At 42.0% G+C, this 18,851-nt stretch overlaps 1 protein-coding gene and 1 long non-coding RNA gene across 5 annotated transcripts in view; both read right to left on the bottom strand.

Moving 5' to 3' along the window:
- The window catches only part of PIANP (PILR alpha associated neural protein), a 42,935-nt gene extending 36,646 nt beyond the window's left edge, over positions 1 to 6,289 (bottom strand). The window contains exon 1 of one of the 4 annotated variants that reach the window (XM_087926254.1): positions 5,922 to 6,289. The gene's annotated coding sequence lies outside the window, so the exon portion shown is untranslated. Of the gene's footprint in view, positions 1 to 4,565; positions 4,619 to 4,726; positions 4,831 to 4,885; positions 5,636 to 5,921 lie in introns of those variants that run through there. The other 3 variants (XM_026713320.2, XM_087926256.1, XM_087926255.1) reach the window with 3 other exon arrangements.
- Positions 6,290 to 10,097: 3,808 nt separating this feature from the next.
- On the bottom strand, positions 10,098 to 16,133 carry LOC148127217 (uncharacterized). The gene is made up of 3 exons (XR_015741470.1): positions 16,019 to 16,133; positions 13,189 to 13,210; positions 10,098 to 12,011 (listed from the first exon to the last, which is right to left on the bottom strand). It is a non-coding gene; the product is annotated as an uncharacterized LOC148127217 (long non-coding RNA).
- Between the last annotated feature and the right edge of the window lie 2,718 nt (positions 16,134 to 18,851).

The following is an 18,851-nucleotide window of genomic DNA, read 5'->3' as shown; positions in this document are numbered from 1 at the left end:
CATGGCTAAGACAGACTAGAATTCCTGGTTTCTAGCCTTTTGCCTTAATCATTAGGCCAAACCAGCTCTCCAAAAAGAGGTTTTACAGATAGTTCACAGAAATGCTATTTAGTAAAAAAAAAATGTAAGAGTAATTCCTAGAAGGGAGCCAATTTGGTGCAGTGGTTCAGCTACTAGGCTGATAGATCATGAGTTCTAATCCTGTCTTGGGCACAAAGCCAGCTGGGAGCTCTTGGGTCAGTCATTCTCCCTTAGCCCTAAGAAGCAGGCAAGGACAAGCCACTTTTAAAAACGTTGCCAAGCAAACTGCAGAGACTTCTCCAGCTGGTTGACTGGAGTCAAGACTAACTCAAAAACTCCACATACACAGATCCCCAGAGCTGCCATTTTTTACCTGGGTGTTGCTGCCAGCCTGGTTTGTTCAACACCTTGGTAAATAATGGCAGCTCTATGGAGTTCCAAATAAACCAGGCCACTAGTTTAAGTCTCTGAAAATAGTTCCACTGCACCTTTCCAAAGAGGTATAGAGGTAAAGGTAGAGATAAACTGTTCATCTGTTATATGAAAAACTTACCTTTTTGAAGTTTTATAAAGTATTGTATTAGGATCTTTGCTTGGTCACCTTTTTCCAAATAAGCAAATTATCAGATTAGGTACCATTATCAATGCTTTGAGATAAATGAGTGGGCTTCGCCAACGTTTTATGTATGGCAGCTGCTCCTACCTGTCTGGATCAGGTAGGCCAATCAGAAACAGGCATATATTATAACGTCAGACAATCCTGGTTAAGATGGAAGGTTTCGGGCACACCATCTTAATATAATGTGTGAACTATGTGCTGGCTGGGAAATTCCTGGAGTTGAAGTCCACACATCTTACAGCTGTCAAGGTTAAAAACCACTGAATTAGACTAACTAATTTCTATTGATGCTATTTTTCTCTAATTTTTTGGTTGAAGCTACAATCCTATTCCCTCTTTGCTAGGTAGAAGCTTCAGTATAAAGGATCTTCTTTCCAAGTAGATGAATACAAGATTGTGCTGCCAATTCTTTTTTTCTTTTCAATTTCTCCCACAATACAATAATACTTTGTGGCAACAACTCATTCACAAATCCAACTGAACTGAAAGCCTCTCTGTGCTTTGACAGTCATTGCCTTGTTTTATTTCATATTGCAAACAAAGCAAAATTAACAACTGCTTCTTGTTAACTTCATAATATCCATTGCACTCTTTTGGTCATTTAGCCCAATGAAAATATCTCTTTAGTCTTAAACCTTATGGAAACTATTTTTGCTGCCTTTCCTTATATCTTTGTTCCCATTTTCTACAAATCAAATTCTACAACATTTGCAGCATATGATTTAGAATCCACAAATCATATGCATCTCTTTACCCTGAAAATATTTACAATAAGGATTCTTTCCTCACATACAACCCACCCCCCCCAGCATTTTGCAATGCCTAATACGGAGTTTCATCTGCCATTTTATTGCTAAAGTCACCCAGTTGTGTAATGACCTTCCAGAGACAGCAATCTGTTTTCAAGTGCAAAGCTTTGCCAGTTGTGTTTCCAGCTCAACCTACCTACCCTACCTACCTACCTATCTTCCTTCCTTCTTTCCTTCCTTCCTTCCTACCTACCTTCCCTCCCTCCCTCCCTCCTCTCCCCTCTTCTTTCTGTTGTTCAGTGTTTTCCTTTCAAATCTCCTATTTATATTTTTAGAATCCCACTTGAATTTTTACTCATTTGTCACTCTGCTTTTCAGCAGTCCTAACAAACAGAGGAGGAGTTGGAGGCATACTGGTCCATTAAGCAGAAAGTCCCAAAAGCAAATTATGTGTGGGGCTGGGTTGGGGAGAGAGAATCTGCTTTTTTAAAAAAATAGTCCAGATTTGGCCAAATGCCAAAGTTGACCCTGATCAAAACATAACTGGGGGAGGGAAGTCAGCCCAATGCTCTGTAAATACAGTTGCTTGGATCCCCAACTTAACCAAACCTCTCCCCATCTCCCCATTAGTAACTGACAAAACATCAGTCCCTCTTATTCTAGGATGACTTTGTTTTCTTAAGAGACTTTGAAGAATGGTTTTCTGAAAGGCTTCTGAAAATCCATTTGTATAGAATCAATGGGAGCACCCACTTTTACAGGCTGCCTGAACATCCTCAGAGAATTTGGGGAAATGAGTGAGGTGTCACTTTCCCTTATTAATCCCAGAACTGACAGTTTCCTGACATAACAACATTTATCTATACATTCTGTGTTTTTGTCTAGGCTTCAGAATTTCTGTGCATTTTCAAAGGAAAACAGATATGTAATTTAGTAAAGATGCAAAATTCAACCAGCCAGGCAAAAAATCCAACGGGAGACAAAAGATATATTGAAAAAAAACCCCACCTTACAGTTATTCACTTGGTGATTTCCCCAGGAATGTGTTGGGATTTGCATTTTGAACATTTAAAATAATCTGGGCATGCTGAATCTTTATTCCAGTGGAGCTACTTTCAGAATTCAGCCTCCATAAGATTTTTGTCACTGTCAAGACTGACAAAACAAGGAAGAATTCTGACCTGTAGGAGACCAGTTAATCAGAGCGTTCCTGGTGTTAAGGACAACTCCTTTCATCCTTTTTAACAGTTCTTCTGCAGGAAAATATCTAGCAAATGGTCTCTCATATTGCTTAATAGAGGGAAGAATGGATGTTGTTTCAGATATCAAAATGTCTGAGCCAGACCATCATTCCTGAAAGCTCAGTCAGGGAAACCACTTGAGTTCCATTTCAGCTCCCCTCTGCTTTTTCCATGGGATGCTACGATGGTCAGTAGTTACACCAACACATTATTACGGGTAGAAACAAAACCATCTCTGGAGCCAAGGAAAGACAAGCAGGATTCAGTATCTCATATCCCACCTCAGGCAAACAGTTACTTTTCACCAAGACTAGTAGGAGTGTTAGAAGCCAGTTGCCAAAACACATGAGGGAGGTTTGCTGCAATAAATCCTGCCATGTAGCAAAGGAGATAAATATAATAATATAAAATGATGCCCTAAGAAGATGTTGTGTTTGGAGGTGTGGATGTAATCGGGAAACTTTTAAAAAAAATTTCTTTCCCTCCATAAAATTGATTGGCAGTAAGTCTGGGGCAGAAATGGAAAGGAATTCTTTAACTAACACATAATAAAGTTGCAGGAGTCATCACCACCGCCAAATGCAAGCAAACATCTTTAATGTAGCCTTTGTTTAATAAATAACAAAAAGCAAATGTTGCTAAGACAAGCCATTGAGAACCTCCACAGGGGTTCCCAGGGATTTGCTAGCCAGTTTTGGATCCAAATTGCTTTGGATCCAGGCAGGCAACTGTTAGAGAGGCTTAAAGAGGTTTGGGGAATCTTAGCCTAGGAATAAAATTGTTGTATTATTTATTCAAAGTATGGCCCTACTATATTCAAAGCCAGGCTGTGATTTCATGGTGGTAGTAGCTAATGTGCTGTTTAAAGAAATTCAGCAATATTTTCTAGCTGGAATAGCGAAGAGTCTGGTGGTCTCTCACCCTACGATGGTGTTGCTGACGCTGCTATGAGGAGCTGGAAAATGTTTTAATCCCAGTGGGGAAAACAGTCTGTTTTTCAAGGACTGACAGAGTGGTCCAGAATGAATCAGATGGCTTAGAATAGCCTTCTCCAACCCAGAGCCGTCCAAGGAGTTGAGGATGAGGAGATTGTAATTCCCTATTTCCAATGGACGGCAGACTGTGGAAATATGTGAACTTGACTTTAAAAATATCAGATCTGTTCTTCCAGAGATTTGGAGGAAAGAAGTTACACTGCAATCTCCTTGGGCAAGTAAGTTCCATGTTCATTGCTTGGGAGTCATGTAGGTGTGCTAAGCAAGCATACCTAGAGTCTACTGAAAATCCTGGAAGCCTAGAGCATTCTCCTCTCTTTAAAAAAAAAGAATTGTGAAATGTGAGGATTAAGCCTGCAAGGCTTAATCTGAATTTCCACCTGCATCCACAAGCTATTAAGCTTTTTTGGCCAGGTGGACAGGACCTATGTAGCACATCCCCTTGGGTACTGGGGGGGGAGGTGGTGGTGAAGTAATTGCTTCACGCCCCTGTGTTGTGTCTGTTTATCTTCTGGCTTACCACAATCGCTCCTGGGCACAGCAGATCTTGGGCGTCTGTGCACAAGGGATGGAGCCGAATAGGCTCAGGGCAAGATTGGCCAGGGCTGCTGGAAAAGGCTAGATGGAGACTACTAAGTATCGTTCGCCCAAAGGGTTGCCAAATTGCCGTTCTTTGAGGGACCCGCTTTCCCCTATCGCAGAGAACGCCCTCGATTTCTGCCAGTTTTCACAACACACACGCGCGCGCGCACACACACACACACACACACACGATACACAACAGAACGTTCCTCCCCTTCAGCCCGCCAAAAGCCCCCGATCAGACGCCCCGCGTTCTCCCCCCGCACGGTCAGCCTTCCCTTGACATCTCTTCCCACCAGAAAACCCCGCAGAAGCCAGCCGCGGAGCCCACCGAGGAGACCGGGGCGCACACACTCACCCGCGATTCCCTCCAACCTCCCCTCTCCTCCCCGCGGCTCTTCGGAGAGCTCCTGCGCCGGACCGGAGCCCTCCACACAACCCCACGACCCAGGTCTCCCGGCTCTCCCCACTCCCTTGGCCCCCGAGGACACCGCCCAGCCCCGCTCGGGAAACGCTGACCTGCGAGGCGGCGGCGGCGGCGGCGGATCGCAGCAGGAAGCCGACGGAGCAGGCGAAGAGCCGCGAGCGGGTGGCTCGCAGTCTCCGAGCAGTGGCGGGCGGGCGAGCTCTGCTTTCCCCTCCTCCAAGCCCGGAGAACCGAGCCAGCCACCAACTCACCTTGGCGGGCGAGCCGAGGGACCCGGCTAGCCGCGGAAGAGTCCAGCTGCCGCTCTCCTTCTCCCAGCTGGCGTCGCCTTTCATGGCCAGGCGGGCTAAGGAGGCAGAGGCGGCGGCGGGCGGGCTGCTCCGGCCTCTTCCCTCGCAGCGGCTGTCTTGTCTGTCCGTCTCTCTGTCTGGTTAGCTCACACCTCGGTCCCTGGTTAACCCTCCGACTGCTGGCTAAGCCCTGCTCTGCGCGCCACGAGAGGCCGCCCCTTCGAGCGACTGACTGGCGCGCGGGGTGGCTGCTGCTCTCGCTGTTGGCGGGAGACCGAGCGGGCGGCACACCGGCGGGCAGAGAGGGGCCAGCGGCGGGGCAGGCGGGGTTACGGGGGCGGAGGAAAGGCCCTCGGGTGCGGGGCAGAGAGCACGTGGGCCCCACTTTTGAGGAAAGGGCGTGTAGCACTTGCGCGGGCCGGGGGGAGCTCCCTTCCAGCCGTTCCAAGTTCCCTTGGACGGCTGTGCCTGTGTGGTGGGCTAATCGCTTTGCAAGCCACGGTCCTTTCCCCGCGGAGAAAACCCCTCCCTCCTCCCTCCCTCCCGGCTCAGTCCTGCTAAAGGACCGCTTGTTTGTTCAAGCAGCGGCGGATTCTTCAGAGGCACGAGGCTGAGCACCCGCAAAGTGAGCAGCCTCCCGTCCGCACGCCAGACCTCAGGCTTGCGCCAGGGAGCCCTTTTCGCTTTGGGGGAGATGAAGAGGTCCCACCTACCCCCCTCCTCCAGGGCCAAGGGGCCGGGCACCCCCCCCCCCCGGTCCCAGGCTGCAGACTGACTTCAGCCCCGGATGGGACTCCTGGCGGGAGGATCCGCCTAGAGTGATACTGCTCTCGGTCTCTCTCTCCCCCCCGCTCCTCTCCCGCCGCCAACTCCCTCCTGAGCTAGTCTCGCAGATTCATTTCGGCGCCCCTCTCCCTGCTCTCTGCCAGATCCTCCCCGGCAGTCCAGCCTCCTTCTCTGGCGTTGCTATGGAGCGAGGCGTCTCCAAGGGACATACCAGGCGGCACCTGTGGCTGAAAACTGTCTCGGTTCAACCTCCAAAGCCAGCTCGTCCGCTCGGGAAGGGTGGGAGCTGAAGCCCCCCCCCCTCCCCGTCTCTCTAAGGGAAGAAGAGACCCAGAACGGGCGGAGCGGGGCGGGCGAGGCAGCAATTAAACGGAAGAGCGAGCTCGACCGTCCGGCTCTTCCTTGCGCTTTCTTCGACTCCCGTCCCTCCGCTGTTCCGATTTTTTATTTTTTTATTTTGCTTGGAGCAACAAATGCTAATCTGGTTCCTCCTCTGGTCCTCCGGCTGAGTTCCGAATCTCCACCCTCGCCTTTCGCCTCCACCCCACCCCTCACTTGTCCAGAAGCATCTCCCAAGCGCCTTGCCGCGGGAGGGAATATTTTTCCCCAAAGCATCCCTCCGTTTTTATTTATTTTTACCAAGCCCTCTGTTTCAAGCCTTCCCTGTGGAAAGAAATGCCGGAGCGAGTGAGGGAGCGAGGAACCTGCAACGCGAGGCCGAAGTCTGAATGGACCCGGTCCCTGCGCCTAGTCTGGAAGGATTTCAATCCTGGGGTGTTCCCCCCCCCCCTAAAATCCCGGTATGAGCATCTCGTGAACTTGGTTCGGAAATCAAGTGGGCTTTGGCCTGGCTCCTTCTTGGACGGGAGATCTCAAGGGGATTAGTAGAGCCGACGGCTAGACCGCAAAGTAGAAAAACAAACAAGGTACCGAGGCGACGAAAAATTGAAATCACCAGGATTTGAGGGAGGCTATGTTATTCTTGGAGAGTGAGAAATAGTTGGATCACTTTACTTTGTCCCTAATGGACCCTTCAGATATATATTAAAAATGCAGTGCAGAAGTGCCAAACACATGTTTACAAACCCTAGGGCCATGGGTATTTAAGGAATGATGAACCACTGCAGTATGTTGTTAGTTATATGGTTAGTAGAGCCACTTTCGTCTAATGGTTAAGGCATCGAGCTAAAAACAGGGAAAGTGAACAGATGGCCTTTGGGGGATATTTATTATACCTGTAGCGCTTGGGAAACCTGGGGTTTACCTACTCTTTTGAGCACTTGCGGCTTAATCCTATCTGATTTTGCTTCTAAACACTTGGAAGTCTGCTGAACAACTTTACTGTCTATGATGAAAACTGCAAATATTAACTTTATGGTTAAGGATCAAGTCCATCATCATATCGTATCACCACCCTCTCTCCAAGCACAGGGATGGTCTGTGACCTGAAAATTGTAAACAAAAATCCATGTTTTTGTACAACGATGCCAACCACAAGGGCCAGATCTAAGTTAAGCAGAGAGAAGCTGTGATACAGTGCTTTTAAAAAGGTTCTCTTAAAATACTTAAAGCACGGCTACTCCAATATTACTGTATCCAGTTTTTACTCGTGTGTTTGTATAATGTTTTTCTTTTCCCTTTTCTTGTAATTTTTTTTTGCTTTTTTTGTTCCCCGGTTCATCTCACTATTGCCAGTTTGCCCGTTCTCCTTCTTCCATCTGTAGATCATTGATTTCTGTCACTGCCCAGTTAGTTCTGCACTGTGCTTCTCTTCCATTTGCAGAGTGGCCATGCCTTTTAAAAAATGTTTGCGATGGTGATGAATATCTGTATTTTTTTTTTAAATGTATGCATTCACTATCTGGCAGGGCTTGCTTTGAAGCCCACAGCAGACCAAAAGCATTTGGGGGGATTATATAGCAGGAAGCTGAGCCTTTGTAATGTTTTGTTGTGCTGCCTTTTTTTCCCCTCCAGCCTTCCTGTGCTTGCTATGTCGGGAGTAGAAGACTTATCAAATCTTTCAATGCCTACTTTGTTTGTTAATACACCTTATCGCAACTTTACAATGTTTTTTTTTTATTCTCGGTGTGCATTTTGAATTAATTTCCCCCTAAATTCTTTGCAGAAAGCCAACCATGATAATTATAATTTACTCTGCTTCTGTGTAGATACCTGGAAGCAGTAACAGCCCTCCAGCTTACTTAAACCTTGCTTTCTTAACCATTTAAAAAACCCAGTGACTATGTTACCTTTAGAAACACACCATGCCATCTCAACAGAACTAACACACAGGAAAATCGTAGGGGCTGGAAACTTTTTTTTTCATAAAATGAAATCCAAGAAATAAGGTCAGTCAATGCCTAGCCAAGGTTTCTGCACTCCTTCCAACCTGCATATAGAATCACACCAACTGAGCAATACTATATGCAGCCAGTCACATGATGTTCCCCTTTACTTGAGGATAGGCAGCTAATTACTTTTTACTCACCAGCACCAAGCCACAGCTGTTACATTACAGTGTTTGTTACACTTCAGACTGCAAAAGTGAAACAGCTACCAATTTAGACGACTTGGCTTCCTTTGTTCTGCCTTTCCTTCGACATTGCGTGTGGGGGGAAAAGTGAGAAATAATTGGGGCAGAATAAGGCTTGGAAAAAGAAAATATTGTGAGTAAAAGCTGTTGCATTTTTTCAGCTGCACGGCCAGAGTTATCTCGTGTGTGCTGCTTCAAGAAGGAAGGATAACAGTGGAGTGGTGGCTTGGTTCATTATGTACCACTGTGGGATTTCTCATCCGCTATGGAGGATTAGATCCCTGCACAGGTGTCTGAGACAAGGCCAAAAGCTTCTATTTTAAAGTGCCTATTGGTCCCTATTGGAAACTGAATTGCCTGCTGGATTGGGATGCTTGGATGGAATACCGAGGGAGCATTTGGGCTGTTTATGAAAGAGAGCTTGGATGAAGCACCAGTTTGTTAGCAATTAAATGGTAAACCCTTCAAGTGCCCACCGGGCAAACTGGTGAGGAAGCCACTTGTCCATGAATTTGATTACAATATGTGATCCATCTTTTATCCGTTAATATGGCATGACAAGGCCTTCTAGCTTGTTTGGCCTTATGTTGGAACCAGAAGAGTCCAAAATGTGTCCTAGAATGCATCTTAGACAAAAGCTCTTTTCACACATTTATTCAGTTAGAACAAGTTGACTCTGTTGTGTTAGTCATTTAATAGCAGGATCATTGGGGAGATTGTTGGAAGTGCTAGAAAATTTTCTGATTTTTATCTAGATCTCTGACATTAAAGAAGGAATGTGATACTTGTCTGGACAACAGCATGCTGATTTTCACCTACCTTGCTTTTTTGAACAAAATGTATGTAACAATTGCTCTGAAAGGAGAAAAACAGATGAATATCCTCTTTCAAACCATCAATTCTGAAATAAAGTCAGCACATGCTCTGGAAAACCTATTGAAGCAATTCATATAAGCTAGATGGATTTTGTTTACTTTATTTGAGGTTCTGTATGTTGGTGGTAGTTTTCTCACTGTCAGTTGACACTGGTGGGAGAGGGGAAAAGCCAGGAAAGAAAGAAAGATAGAGACAGACAGAGAGACACACACAGAAAGAGACAGAGATAGAGACAGAGATAGAGAGAGAGAGAGAGAGAGAGAGAGAAAGACAGAAACAGAGACAGACAGACAGACAGAGAGACCGAGAGAGAGAGAGAAAGACAGAAACAGAGACAGACAGACAGACAGACAGAGAGACCGAGAGAGAGAGAGAGAGAGAGAATATTTTAAAAATAATTGTGTATTTTTAAAACTTGTATTCAATTTGAGTTATGATAAAATTGGGTAATGGCTATGGGAAGCAGCTTCAGAAGATGGACAGACCTTTGTAGTCAAACCCACCTCCTTCATCCTATTCACTATGATTGATGGCAGGGGTGGGATTCAAATTTTTTAACAACTGGTTCTGTGGGCGTGGCTTAGTTGATGGGCATGGCCAACTCAATATCACTCACATCGAGGCACGCATCTCCTTGCCTGGCCTCTCATGACTGTGGGGATGCTGCAGCAGTCGTAAGTGTGAAAAAAATGGTCACAAGTCACTTTTTCAGTGCCATTGTACCTTTGAATGGTCATTCCACACAAGCAAAGTACCAGCAAAGGACGGGGGGAAATTCCAGAGATGTTCCTGAGACAGGAAGTCTACTCCTGCCAAAAATGTAATAAGGGTTAACAGAGAGGCAGTTTCTGTAAGCAACACCAGAATATTTCCTTCCTGCCTTCCTTATAGGATTAGGCCAGTAATTTCTCCGAACTGCTTAGAATGTTAATAACCGGTTCTAGCGAATAGGTGCAAACTGGTAGAATCCCACCCCAATTGATGGATGTTTTTCCTGCCTGCTGTGGTACAGAAAAGGGAGGACAACAAAGATGTGGGGCTCAGTCAATCACTTTACTTATCACAAGTTGCGCACATATGATCAGGACAATGCCATTCAGCAGTGAGTCAGAACAAACGGGAGAGGCAAAATAGGGATTGACAATAGTGATATCAAATGTTATGCCATAATTGATATAGTTTTCTATCAGATGAAGAATCAGTGGCCATCTGTTGAACTCAGCAGTAGGGAAATCCCTTTTGTCTTTATTTACTATTTGCCAGTGGTTGGATTCATACAATGCAAGATGTTGCTCCCTAATACTTTATTTTTCAAACTGTGTGGTTTTTCTTATTCTTTTTTAAGTTTAAGTTGCTCGCTGTGTTGAAGATACAATTAGGAAATGGAAAAGTAGGATAACGTCAGTCAATCATGAATGAATGCTATGTCTGTAAATAGTTTTGTAATAAAGAATTAGGAAAGTTACCAGAGATGCACAGAAGTTACGATATATACCAATAAAACAACTGAGAATTTTGTCATTTAAGATGCAGTTGAATCCCACTTGGATTCAAATGTGTGGTTGTGATTTAAGTACTAGAGTTGTGCAATGCTTTTCATTCTGGAACCATCTTGGAATATATAGACATTTATGTCATCCTTGGGAAATGATGCAGCTGCTTTAAGGAGTTGCAGACAGATGTTCTGTCTGCTTGCTGTATACTTCAAGGCATCTTCTGGATACAGAAGCAGAAGCATTGCACAGCCTTAAGTGTTACTTCCAAGATTATTTCAGATAGGACATTGCTATGACAATATTAATCCTATTAACCAGTGCAAAAATGATTGGATGATGCTAGAAGGCATTGAAAATAACAATCATGAAAGTGGCTTTTAAAACTGTAAAGAGGGTAATTTGTTTGGAAATGTAGCTACTATTTAATAATAGCTGTCTACTTAATTCATCTCCCCCCACTCTCTCTTACAAAAATATAACCTTGTTTCATTGTTTGCACTTGATGCAAGAACTTGATACCCAGAAAGAATGGCAAGGAAGAAAAGGTGAAGTTTAAAATCAAGTTGACTTGTGCTTGATTCCTGATTACTCTATTGAGCCATTTCTGGAGTTTTCTTGGCAGCAATATAGAAGTGGTTGGTCTCTGTCTTCTTCCAGCATTTTTTAAACCTTCATTTTTTACCACAGTTTGCAGGCCAGATTTCCTGATAGTGCTCCATCGAAATACTAAGTCTGATTGTGGAGGATCAGTCCAACTCAGCTTAGTGTTACGTAGCCATGGACAGATACATCTTAATTTTTTTTAAAGAAAACACAAGTAATTTCTCCTTGAGTTAAATATAACGGTAATGTTTCTGTTTTTGCTGATTTATAAAAAAAACCTCAAATAGCACTTAGCACTTAGTTTTGGTCTAATTCATTTCAAGTATCCTTTTCTTTTATGCATCTGTACATTGTCAGGACAATACAATGAATATCTTTGTAAAGAGAGCAGTTTTTGTTGGGAACACAGGCATAGTAATGCCTTCTGTAAAACTTCTCTGCCACTAACACAATAGGATTGCAAACGTCAGGTCCTGTTGTGGAATCAACCCCATGGTAACTGTCTACTGTGGAACAAGCAAAGAAATATAACTCTGCAGTTGGAAGAAGCAATTTAATAATAATTCAAGGAGAACTGTTTGAAATGCTCAGCACAGTTGCCAGCAGGAAGACCCTCCTTTTCCTTGTTATTTGCAAGGAATGGGAGTGTTGAGAACTTCTTCCAGGATCGGTGGACACAAGCAAATTGTGGGAGTAGGAGTAGGTGTAGGTGTAGGTGCATCAGATGGGAAGCAGTGCGGCTTGTTAAGGTTGGGATTTTCAAGAGGGACCAAGTCAAATCATATTTTGATTTCTATGTGGAACAAAAAGAAAAAGATTGAAATCATAGGTCATCCTTCCGAATATTTATGGAAATTTACTTCCCTCTACTGATGTATCTCGTTCATAGGAGCGATATTCTATACCTCTGAAAAGCTACCTTGATCTTTATTCCGAAGGAACTGGCCTTTTTTTTACAATACAGCTTTGGATAGTTTTGTCTGTGACTTCAGCCCCAGATTTGTTTTATATCACCAGTGGGCGGAACTACACAAAGCTTCTGTTTCAGACATATCCTGCAGATTATTTTGATATTGTTTTCTTTATGATACGTCCCTTCTAAAGAAGATAAAAACTAATATGAAATAATACAGAGTGAGAAAAATGAAATGAGAAAGAAATCAAAGAGAAGGCTAAAAATGCAAGAAAGGAAAAAAGGTAAAAGAAAAATAGAAAAGGAAAAAAAAAGCTTCAGCTCTTCTTTACAACAGTTACAAGTACAATTATAAATTTACCCCTTAATCTATGGTTACAAAATAAGTCTCTTTATAATTATTCTGTCTAACCATCAAATCATAAATTCATTTTTTCCTGTTTCACACAAAAACTCCAGAAGGGATTTCTAGTCAGCAGTAAATATAGAAAATGTTTTTTTCTAAAAATTGTAACAGATTTTCAATAGATAATCAGATAGTTTTATTGTATGCTGTCAAGAAGATGAAAGAAATTTCTCACCAAATCTTGTAGGCATTCTGCTCTGGGAGGAGAGTAATTAACCTAGTGCTCAGCTCTTTTGTTTATCAAGTGTGAATTGCAATAGAAATTGACTTTGGGGAGTTTATTCATTATTTTTAATGAAAAGAACAAAACAATGATGTTTTAAATGAACAGGTTTCTTTTTATGTTTGCAACCACATCACATAATTAGAATTAAAAAAAAATCAAAAATAAAACCAAGAATGTTGCAAAATAATAATTAAATGTTGAACTTCAGGGTTAGTTCTACAATAAACCAAAATAGATTAAAATGGCATTTTTGCTATGGACTAATTGTTGATGCTGGTAATTTGAAAAAATGTACAAAATACAATATATTTTCAGAATGAATGTGTAATAATTACTTTTGAGACATGAAAATAATGGGATAGGATCCTTGTTTGTATGTCAGAATATTTAAAATTTTGTATAAAGGTTCCCAAATTCATGCTTACCATCTGCCTCTGGGATAGCAGCCTATGAAAAAGAAGGGAAAAGGTATGAAGAAAGAGAAATAAAGGTAATTTTGGCATTTGTCTTGTCTTGTATAGATTATTGTAATAGTAATCCCTGAGTGACTTTCTGATCATACAGAGTCTGTATTACATCCTTCTATTCAGAAGAATTGCAGGATATGAAACAGAACAGATGATGGTGAAGACATGCCTTGCATCTTCAAGTAGTCATCCATCATAATTGTTTCTTTGGTAGGGCATTTGTTAACATTTGTCCAAGTGATTGGGTGCCCCAATCCTTGGCCTGAGAGTAACAAATTTGCTCAATGCAATCCACCACCTGTTCCGTTTGTCAAATCAGTTCTGTTGTTTCAAAATAAACATTAGACAAAGTTCTTGTAAATATATTGTCTCAATTGTGGTCCTTTACAACCATAGGCAATTGAATGAGCAGGAGGGCAGGTGGCCCAGTATGTTCAGATTGGGACGAACGAACACATCATTTCATGAAAGTCTGGAGCATCATAAAGGAGATCTATAACCTCTCCTGAAGAAGACTATTCTGGTCCCAGCTGCAGTAGATGCAAACTTGTCCATCTCTGTTTGTTCAGCCCTCATTTTGAGGGAAATAGCCATCCATCTCCAAACTCTTTTAGAAAAAAAGATTCTCCCCAGTAGTATAAAATATAAGCAATAAGTAAATGCCAGACTCTGTTGACTCTGATTATTATTCAAGGATACTACCCCCAGCAAATCCGAAGTTTATTAGGTGTCAACAAACCTTAGCAATACTTAGCCGAATGATAAATAAAGGCATATTCTAGGTTTCACCAACTCTTTGTTTGTATAAATGAGATTACAATGGGAGAGGAGGGTCTTTAGAATACAAAGGCTATATTTTATCTATTTTGGCCTCTAGGCATGAGGTCAATATATCAAATGTTTTAGGGAGCACCTTTGTCTCATACTAAAACTTGGAGTTTGTGCAGAGTCTGGTTTCAGATCTGGGCTAAGTCACCATGGTAGCTCTAATCAGATAGATAATTTTATCAGCATGAACGTGTGCTACTCTGTGTTTTTTTTTAATTTATTGATGTCTTTTTAAATCACTGTCCCTTATTAGGAGAGGAAGGGAGAGAGAGAGAAAGAGAGAGAAGAAAGCAATCTGTTCTTTTGATTGATTTCTCAGTAATGTCATTAACCATGGTTCCTTATTGGATCATCACTAAGAGTTAGGATCAGAAATATTATTTTCCATTAGCATCATTCTTGCTTGCAGCATTTATTGCAACTAATGTGGTGACAATAACAGGAAATGTCTGTAGTATCTTTTAATGTTTAGAATGAAATCCCTGGAATTGTTATTTGAAGATACAAGACATCAATATCCCAGAGATTCCTTGCAAAATGTTTGTGTCGTAGCTGAATAAGGGGAGATTGTGGACATGCCTCATGAACTGGATGGAGCCAGGGGTAGGCTTTCTGAGGCTGATTTCTATGGAGGTACTGTAGATCGTTGACTTCCCAGTCCAGGAAATAAGGAATTTTCCTGGCCTAGATGAACCAGTATTAGTATTTGATGTATGGCACTTACATCAAGTGCAATATGATACCTAAGTGCAATATGAAAAAGGCAATAAAAATACAACACAGTATTGATTGGTACCAACACTATTATAATGTAATAATCAATCTAAAACATTTGCTAATCCAAGAGTACCATAATTTAAATCTCTAAGCCACAACTTCGGAGCTGTCTTTTATAAACTTCAAGAGACTGGACTCCGACTGTAGGGCCATCCATTCGGAAGGGCAGGAACTAGATAGGAAGTGCCATTCTGAAATGGCTTTGATTGCACACATGAGTTGAGCACACAGAAGCATAAATTTTATCAAATTATTCAAATACTAAGTAAGCCTGACCCAGGAGGTCAGTGCCAACAATTTTAAAAAATAATGCTTCTAAAGACTTAACCAATGTATGGGTTGATGGAAAGAAGTGGAGATGAATTGGAGGAAGATCCAGGATCATACAAATCAGAAGACAGAGTGCAGAGTCATATATTTCTACCAAAAAACTATTGCGGGAGACCAGATGAGGCGTCCCTTAGGAGCATTAACAGGCCAATGTTTCTTAACTGACTGCTTAGCTGTTTAAAAAGATACAAATGGATTTTCCAATATTTAGAAGATGAAAATTACAGGATCCTGGCTTTTGATTGATTAAAGACTTTTTAAAAATCCTTACTAATTAGAAGTACTGATTTTTTAAAATTTTGTAGATGTTTTTATTGTTTTACTGCTTTTAAAAAATGTTTTAATTATTTTATAATTTTAGAATTGTAAGCAGCCCACTTGAGTGAGTTGGGCAGCAATAGAATGGAGTAAATAAGTAATAAGTACATAAATAAGTAAGTAAGTATAAGTCAGTCAATCAGTCAGTCATTCAGTCTCTATCATGGAAGATATCCACATTCTCAAAAAGAAAACGAGGCAAAAGAAGGGAAGGGAAAGGAGATTATTCTGGATGACAAGCAAAAAGCACGGCCTTATTCAAGTTTAAGGAGGTGGTAAAGACATCCTTAGTGAGGCAATTGGAGAGGCAAACATATCCCTTATCCAAAACCAGGGCAGAATAATTTATATGAATACTTTCAGTATAGGTGTAACAGTAAAAACTGACTGAAATTGGAGGAAAAAAAGAAAAAAATTAAAGAATCTAGCCAGTGACCTATATACTGAATATGGATCCACACAACCAGGTTGCTCCATTGTATCTGCAGGATACCAACTGTTTTTAGAAGGCAAGATTCAATATGTGCGTCCTTACCTTTTCCCCCATCTCAACGTAAGTGCAACATCTGCCCATATATTCTTGCTCTTTGTCCAAACTAGGATTTTCTGCCCAGGTGATGCCGTCTATTTTGCCTGCTGTGGCTTATTTCCTTATAGGCAACTCCCTGCACTTTGATTGGCTTATGTGTGAAGCAGTGCCAGAACCCTCCCCTCCGCTTACACTCCTAGGCCAATAATCGTTGCCTTGCAGGGTCTTTTGGACCTGGACTATTGACTTTCTAGTTTACTCTTGCTTCACAAATGAGCTGCTTTCTCTTTTTACAAGTTCACAAGCAAAACAATGACACTTTCCCTCTCACCCCCTTTTTAATGATCTGAATGTCAGAAAGAAGGATCAATCATTTTTTGTTTCTCTCTTTTCTTGAAAGGTTGAAGAGAAGTTTAAAAGAAGAAAGAGGGAGAGAGAGAGAGGCAAACAGATTACATTCAAGGGGGTAATCTCTGTCTTTGCATGTTTGAATTTATAATATCCAAATGAGATGGAATTTTTTAAGTCTTAGGTGGAAGGAGGAAGAGGGAAAAGGAATATGTACATACAAAGAAGATGAGCTCTAACTGAATATTTATTTATTTGATTTGATTTGATTTGTCAATCGCTTACAAGATAATAGGCATAAGTATAAACATGAGTAAGAATACAGGAAATAGGTACAAATAAATGGGGACAATAGGACAGGGACTGTAGGCACGATTGTGCACTTAGGCACGTCCCTTACAGACCTCTTAGGAATGGGGTGAGGTCAATAGTGGATAGTCTGAGGTTAAAGGAGTGGGGGTTAGAGGATGTAACAACAGAGTCAGGTAGTGCATTCCAGGCATTGACCACTCTGTTGCTGAAGTCGTACTTTCTGCAATCAAGTTTGAAACTATTTACATTGAGTTTGTATCTGTTGTGTGCTCTTGTATTGTTGTGGTTGAAGCTGAAGTAGTCATTGACTGGTAGGACATTGTAGCAGATAATTTTGTGTGCTATACTTAAGTCCAACCGTAGGCAGCATAGTTCAAGGTTGTCCAAGCCCAAAATTTCAAGCCTGGGTGTTATGTTGCGAACAGAAGAGTGTAGTACTCTTCTCGTGAAATACTTCTGGACTTGTTCAATTGTATTAATGTCCGATGTACAGTGTGAATTCCAGACTGATGAGCTGTATTCGAGTATTGGTCTAGCAAAAGTTTTGTATGCTCTAGCTAGCAATTCAATATTTCCGGAGGAGAAGCTTCGTAAGATTAGATTTACAACTCTTAATGCCTTTTTGGCAATGTTGTTACAGTGAGCTCTGGTGTTTAGGTCATTTGATATGAGTACTCCAAGGTCCTTGACATAGTGAGGATTGTCAACGAGGTCATATCCGTCTAGTTTGTATTTGGTGTACTGATTTTTTTTTTTTACCAATGTGTAGAACAGAGCACTTGTTGGTCGAGATTTGTTGCCAATTATTTGACCATTCAGACACATAATAAAGATTGCTTTGAAGGACAGTAGCATTGTAGGTGGTGTTGAATAGTTTTACGTTGAGTTCCAGATATTCTCTTTTGGAATGGAGACTTATAGCAATTGTTCTTTTGGCCCCCAGAAGTTTGGAAGGAAGAGACGTTGGCTGCTTTACAAGTTACCACCCTTCTGTTCTCAAGTGCCATCTCACACCCAGCCCTACAGTTTATCCCAGAGGCTGCAGAAGAGAGAAGCTGGAAAAAGAAAAGGAAAAGAAATATTCTTGCAAATAGTAATCCTCATATGCCTGCTTACAGTGGATATGCTGCAGGGATGGGAAGGCACAACTGGATGTTTTGTCCAATAAAAGCCTGAGGCATTCTGCAGCCCAGCCCGAACACTTCATTAGCTGCCTAACAAAACATCCAAATGTGCACAGGACATTTCTAAATGAATTTAGGATCCAGCTTGCATCCACGCAGGTAAATAAGAGTGGGGCAAGGTGCTGTTATCAAACAACCACAGATAAAAGGAAGAACAAAGAACTCTTCATGAAATGAAAGTTATGCAATAGAAAATGGATCAGCAGTGCTTAATGAACTAAAAGTATGTAGTAACATTTTTGGATCAAATACTATGGATAAATCCAGCAGTCCTGACGATTGATGAAATGCCTTAACCACTGGCAAATAATTGACAACTCAAGCGAATGCCAGCTCAGTATAACGGACCTCATAAAACCCTAATTAAAATATGTCAGTAAAATTATTCATTGACAAATAGAGAAGAAATTGGGACGGAACAGCTTGTTCCATAATCATACAGTTCTGTAGAGAGCCATGGATATGGCCTTGAAGGAAGTATTCAGAAGCTGTTACAAAAACAAAAATAGCAGAAGCATGCCTTGAGCCCTAGGAAAGGAGGTAGCATTAGGAAAGCTTTCAGGCTGCTGCTCCTGACTCACTGGAGTATGAAAGGGAGGGGAGGAAAAATATAATCAGACTTCCAAGAGTATCTTAAACAATCTCAATAAAGATCAGTTCTGGTCTTGTGGACACCTTCAAATGTGGAAACCTTCAAAACAGAGGTGGTATTCGCAAGATTCTGACCAGTTCTGGAGAACTGATAGTGGAAATTTTGAGTAGTTTTGAGAAACGGCAAATACCACCTCTGACTGGCCCCGCCCCCATCTATTCTCTTCCTCCCAAGTCCCAGCTGATTGGTTGGGTCTTCTTTTGTTGCCCTGCATAGGAGAATAGAGCTGGAAAGCAGGTTAGCGGGTTGGGTTGGGAATGGAGATTTTACAGTATCTTTCCCCTGCCACACCCACCAAGCCATGCCCACCAAGCCATGCCCACAGAACCGGTAGTAAAAATTT

This window comes from Pseudonaja textilis, chromosome 2, assembly GCF_049901715.1.
Source record: "Pseudonaja textilis isolate UNSWEBS1 chromosome 2, rPseTex1.2, whole genome shotgun sequence".
Lineage (NCBI taxonomy): Eukaryota > Metazoa > Chordata > Lepidosauria > Squamata > Elapidae > Pseudonaja > Pseudonaja textilis.
Note: the sequence above shows the minus strand (reverse complement) of the source record. Positions and strands in the feature narration are given on the sequence as shown.